We start from the raw sequence: 6,000 nt of genomic DNA on the forward strand, positions 1-6,000 counted from the left end.
GAAATGGATGCCTTCCTGGAAGCCTATAAACTCCTAAGACTGAAACAGGAAGAAACTGACAACCTGAATAGACCAATAACCAGTAATGAGATTGAAGCAGTGATCAAAACCTCCCAAAAAACAAGAGTCCAGGGCCTGATGGATTCCCTGGGGAATTCTACCAAACATTCAAAGAAATAATACCTATCCTCCTGAAGCTGTTTCAAAAAACAGAAACAGAAGGAAAGCTTCCAGACTCATTCTATGAGACCAGCATTACCTTAATTCCCAAACCAGGCAAAGACCCCATCAAAAATGAGAATTTCAGACCGATATCCCTGATGAATATGGATTCCAAAATTCTCGACAAAATCCTAGCTAATAGGATCCAACAATACATTAAAAGGATCCAACGATACATCCACCAAGACCAAATGGGATTTATCCCAGGGATGCAAGGGTGGTTCAACATTCGCTAATCAATCAATGTGATAGAACACATTAATCAGAGGAGAGAGAAGAACCATATGGTTCTCTCAATTGATGCAGAAAAAGCATTTGACAAAATACAGCATCCTTTCCTGATTAAAACTCTTCAGAGCATAGGGATAGAGGGAACATTTCTTAAGTTCATATAATCCATCTAGGAAAAACCCACAGCGAATATCATCCTCAATGGGGAAAAGCTGAGAGTGTTTCCCTTAAGATCAGGAACATGACCAGGATACCCACTCTTACCACTGTTGTTCAACATAGTACTAGAAGTCCTAGCAACAGCAATCAGACAACAAAAAGAAATAAAAAGTATTCAGATTGGCAAAGAAGAAGTCAAACCCTCTCTCTTCGCAGATGACATGATACTTTATGTGGAAAATCCAAAAGACTTCACCCCCAAATTACTAGAACTCATACAGCGATTCAGTAATGTGGCAGGATACAAAATCAATGCACAGAAATCAGTTGCTTTCTTATACACTAACAATGCAACTGTAGAAAGAGAAATGATTCCATTTACAATAGCACCAAAAACCATAAGATATCTTGGAATAAACCTAACCAAAGAGGTAAAGATCTATACTCTAGGAACTACAGAACTCATGAAAGAAATTGAAGGAGACATTGGGGCGCCTGGGTGGCTCAGTCATTAAGCATGCCTTTGGCTCAGGTCATGATCTCAGGGTCCTGGGATCAAGCCCTGCATCGGGCTCCCTGCTCTGCGGGAAGCCTGCTTCTCCCTCTCCCACTCCCCCTGCTGTGTTCACTCTCTAGCTGTGTCTCTCTCTGTCAAATAAATAAATAAAATCTTTAAAAAAAAAAAAGAAATTGAAGAAGACACAAAAAGATGGAAAAACATTCCATGCTCATGGAACAGAAGACTAAACATTGTTAAAATGTCTGTGCTACCCAGAGCAATCTATACTTTCAATGCCATCCCCATCAAAATTCCAATGACATTTTTTGAAATGCTGGAACAGACCATCCTAAAATTTGTATGGAATCGGAAAAGACCCTGAATCGCCAAGGAAATGTTGAAAAAGAAAAACAAAGCTGGGGGCATCACGTTGCCTGATTTCAAGCTATATTACAAAGCTGTGATCACCGAGACAGCATGGTACTGGCACAAAAACAGACATATAGACCAATGGAACAGAACAGAGAGCCCAGATATGGACCCTCAACTCTATGGTCAAATAATCTTTGACAAAGCAGGAAAAAACATGCAATGGAAAAAAGACAGTCTCCTCAATAAATGGTGCTGGGAAAATTCGACAGCTATATACAGAAGAATGAAACTTGACCATTCTCTAACATCATGCACAAAGATAAACTCAAAATGGATGAAAGACCTCAATGTGAGACAGGAATCCATCAAAATCCTAGAGGAGAACATAGGCAGTAACCTCTTTGACATCGGCCACAGCAACTCCTTTCAAGATACATCTCCAAAGGCTAGTGAAACAAAAGCAAAAATTGAACTTTTGGGACTTCATCAAGATAAAAAGCTTCTGCACAGCAAAGGAAATAGTCAACAAAACAAAGAGGCAACCCACAGAATGGGAGAAGATTTTTGCAAATGACACTGCAGATAAGGGGCTGGTATCCAAGATCTATAAAGAACTTCTCAAACTCAACACCCAAAAAACAAATAATCAAGTCAAAAAATGGGCAGAAGACATGAACAGACACTTCTCCAAAGAAGACATACAAATGGTTAACAGACACATGAAAAAATGTTCATCATCATTAGCCATCAGGGAAATTCAAATCAAAACCACATTGAGATACCACCTTACACCAGTTAGAATGGCAAAAATTGACAAGGCAAGAAACAACAAATGTTGGAGAGGTTGTGGAGAAAGGGGAACCCTCTTACACTGTTGGTGGGAATGCAAGTTGGTACAGCCACTTTGGAAAACAGTGTGGAGGTGCCTCAGAAAATTAAAAATAGAGTTACCCTATGACCCAGCAATTGCACTCCTGCGTATTTACCCCAAAGACACAGATGTAGTGAAAAGAAGAACCATATGCACCCCAATGTTCATAGCAGAAATGTCCGCAATAGCCAAACTGTGGGAAGAGCACAGATGCCCTTCAACAGATGAATGGATAAAGAAGATGTGGTCCATATATACAATGGAATATTACTCAGCCATCATAAAGGATGAATACCCAACTTCTACATCAACATGGATGGGACTGGAGGAGATTATGCTAAGTGAAATAAGTCAAGCAGAGAAAGTCAATTATCATATAGTTTCAGTTATTTGTGGAACATAAGGAATAGCATGGAGGACATTAGGAGAAGGAAGGGAAAAGTGAAGGGGGGGAAATCGGAGGGAAAGATGAACCATGAGAGACTATGGACTCTGAGAAACAAACTGAGGGTTTTAGAGGGGAGGGGGTGGGGGATGGGTTAGCCCGGTGATGGGTATTAAGGAGGGCACGTACAGCATGGAGCACTGGGTGTTATACGAAAACAATGAATCGTGGATCACTACATCAAAAACTAATGATGTATTGTATGGTGACTAACAAAACATAATTAAATTTAATTAAATTAAATTAAAAAAAAGATTGAGGTGAGAAATGAAACTGTTATATGGCCCAAAGCCATAGGCACCTTTTAACTTATGATGAGGAAGTGCTCCCCAAAGAACCAGAATACTCAAAATCCACATGATCAAAGCATTCTCCCCTCCAAATTTGAATATGAAATCAGAATAAATGGAATTGGATGAATTGAATATTTAATATCTAGTGGCATCAGGTCATGACCCCATCTCACCAAAGGGATGGCCTCAGCAGGCATTGGAGAATTCTTGATACCCCTGGACAGGCTTGAGTGGACACTGCTTACCTTCACCTCAATGACCTTCCTTTGTCTAGGTCTTCAGGACTGACCAGACCCCACCCCCTTCAGACAGACCCATTCTTTCTTTAGGTATGTTAATAAAGTCAGAACAATTACTCTCAGTCCCTGCCAGCCTAAAAGCAACTCTTTCTCTTTTCAGAGGTCTCTCTCAAAGGTCTGTGTTTTTGTCTCTATCTGTCTCACTATTTTTCTCTTTCTGCTTCTGCCTTTCATTCTGACTCTTCTTTGTCTGTGGTCTCTGGTTTGCTCATTTTCATAGCCCTATCCTGACTTATCACATGTTGACTTGACAGTAATGGGTGATGTATTTCCTTAATTTCTAAGTTTTAGAGCTCAACTCATTATAGTATCTAAGTACTAAGAACAGATTGTAAACCCCTTGAGGGTAGGGCTGACAGGTCAGTATGATAGACAAAACATATCTTATGCATTACCCCACAATACTTGGCAAGTCATAGGTGCTTAGTAATTATTAATTGATTCAATCTCTAACAAAATGTTGCTGTTTTCCTGAAGGCCGATGTAATTGTCAACACCGTTCCCATGAATCTTCAACTTGGAGGAGGAACACTATCTCAGGCTCTTTTGCAGAAAGCTGGTCCAAAGCTCCAGGAAGAGTTATATGCCACCAGGCAGGGAACAGAAGAGGAAGTAGGTAGCATATTCATGACAAGTGGCTGCAATCTGAGCTGCCAAGCTGTCCTCCATGTGGTGGCACCAGAATGGGATAATGGAGCAGGGTCTTCTCAGCAGGTAGGGAAAATCCTTAGTTCTCTACTTCATTGGTAGCTTTGGTAATCTTCTGGCATGGTAGAGATCTGTGGTTCCCAAGCAAAGTGAATTTATTCCCCAGGGGAAATTTGGCTTGTTACAACAGTTACTGATAACTAGGAAGTGGAGGCCAGGGATGCTGCTAAGCATCCTACAAAGCATACATCAGCCCCTGCAACACAAACTTTTCTGGCCGAGGCTGAGAAACCTTAGTATTGATTGAACTTTGTCTATTTGTTGAATTCTTTATTACATTCCATGAACAGTCCATCAAAGCTACCAGTTATTTCAGAATAATTGATCCTCAAAAGTAGTAACAATTCTTGGGGTTCTCCAGGAATGGTATCTGAAAATTAGTGTAATGATCCTTCAGTATAACAAAGAGATGCAGCCAGAGCTGTGGTGAAGAATGAAGGGTCATTGCTCTTCTTTTGATGACTTCTCACCTCTTCTCCCAACTTTCTTTTTTTCAGAATATGAAAGTAACATATGTATATTAAAGAAAATGCAGGAAGTAGAAACACTAAAATAAAAATTATAATCCAGCCACCTGGAGATAAATTTGGTTAACATTTTATTGATTCCCTTCAAGTCAATTTTATACATACTTATTTCTTAGTTAAGATTCCCTTTCAATCATGTTTTAATCCTGCTTTTTTTAAAATTGACATAAACATTTACCCAATGTCCATAAACATTGCTTTTGATTGCAATAAGACACCACTGTTTATGTAGCCATTCCCATACTATTGGAGCCTCCTTCCTGCATGAGTTGGAATCTCTCTGGAACGTCCTCTCCCCCCTTGTTTTCCCTTTCTGACTCCCTGGACCCAGACAAAGCCAAGAATAGCCAAGGAGACCTAGTCACAGTTGCTGGAGCCATAGCTCTTTCTGTTTCCCACCAGCTTAAGCCCTAACTTATATAAATGTATTTTGTACATTTCAGATCATGGCGAATATAATCAAGAAATGTTTGACAGCTGTAGAAGAGTTATCTTTTTCATCAATCACATTTCCCATGATCGGAACAGGAAATTTGAGGTTTCCCAAAGCTATTTTTGCTGAACTAATCCTTTCAGAAGTGTTCAACTTCAGTAGCAGTGCCTGGCAGAAAACCTTACAAAAAGTTCACTTTCTGGCATATCCAGGTGATGATGAAATCCAGCAGGTATGGTTACATATCTCTTCTAATCATTCTGACAAGTGAACCTAAGTGCAACCAGATGTCTTTATGGATCTGTAAATAATAATGTTTTCACTTCCCTGTCCATAAGTGTTGGTTGCTGATAGGGGGTTGTCATGACTTTACGAGATAACACTGATAACTCATACAGTCCTTCCTAGACAGTTTAGCAAGAGACAAGAAAATTTGTACTTAATAAATTCTTAGGAAGAAGCAGAAAGTTATTGGCATTAAGAGTGGCCCAGATATTTTAACACTGACTGAATGAAAGCCAAGGCATGGCTCTGTGTATAGGAAAAAGACCAAATAAGAGAAACCTCAAGAATTTAGGGGGTTTTTTTGGATAGAAGACAGCCAGTCTACACAAGTTTATGAGAGTCTAAAGCTAGAAATAGCACTACAGCATTCAGTAGGAGAGAGGGCACTCAAAGCACATGTACTAAGAACTGAGCCAGCTACATCACCCTTGTAAAGTAGCATTCCTACAGATGCACTCCTTAGCTGGTTGGCCCAGTCTGGGTATCAAAATCTGGTTCTCATTCTTGAAAAAGTTATATTGATTTTATATAAATTGTGCACAGTTATAGCAAAAATGCAAACAACATAAAAGTACAAAGAAGAGGCGCCTGGGTGGCTGAGTTGGTTAAGCGACTTCCTTCGGCTCAGGTCATGATCCTGGAGTCCCGGGATCGAG

This window comes from Mirounga angustirostris, unplaced genomic scaffold (genome assembly GCF_029215605.1).
Source record: "Mirounga angustirostris isolate CCGP_5_RB_7025 unplaced genomic scaffold, mMirAng1.0.hap1 SCAF_1, whole genome shotgun sequence".
Taxonomy (NCBI): domain Eukaryota; kingdom Metazoa; phylum Chordata; class Mammalia; order Carnivora; family Phocidae; genus Mirounga; species Mirounga angustirostris.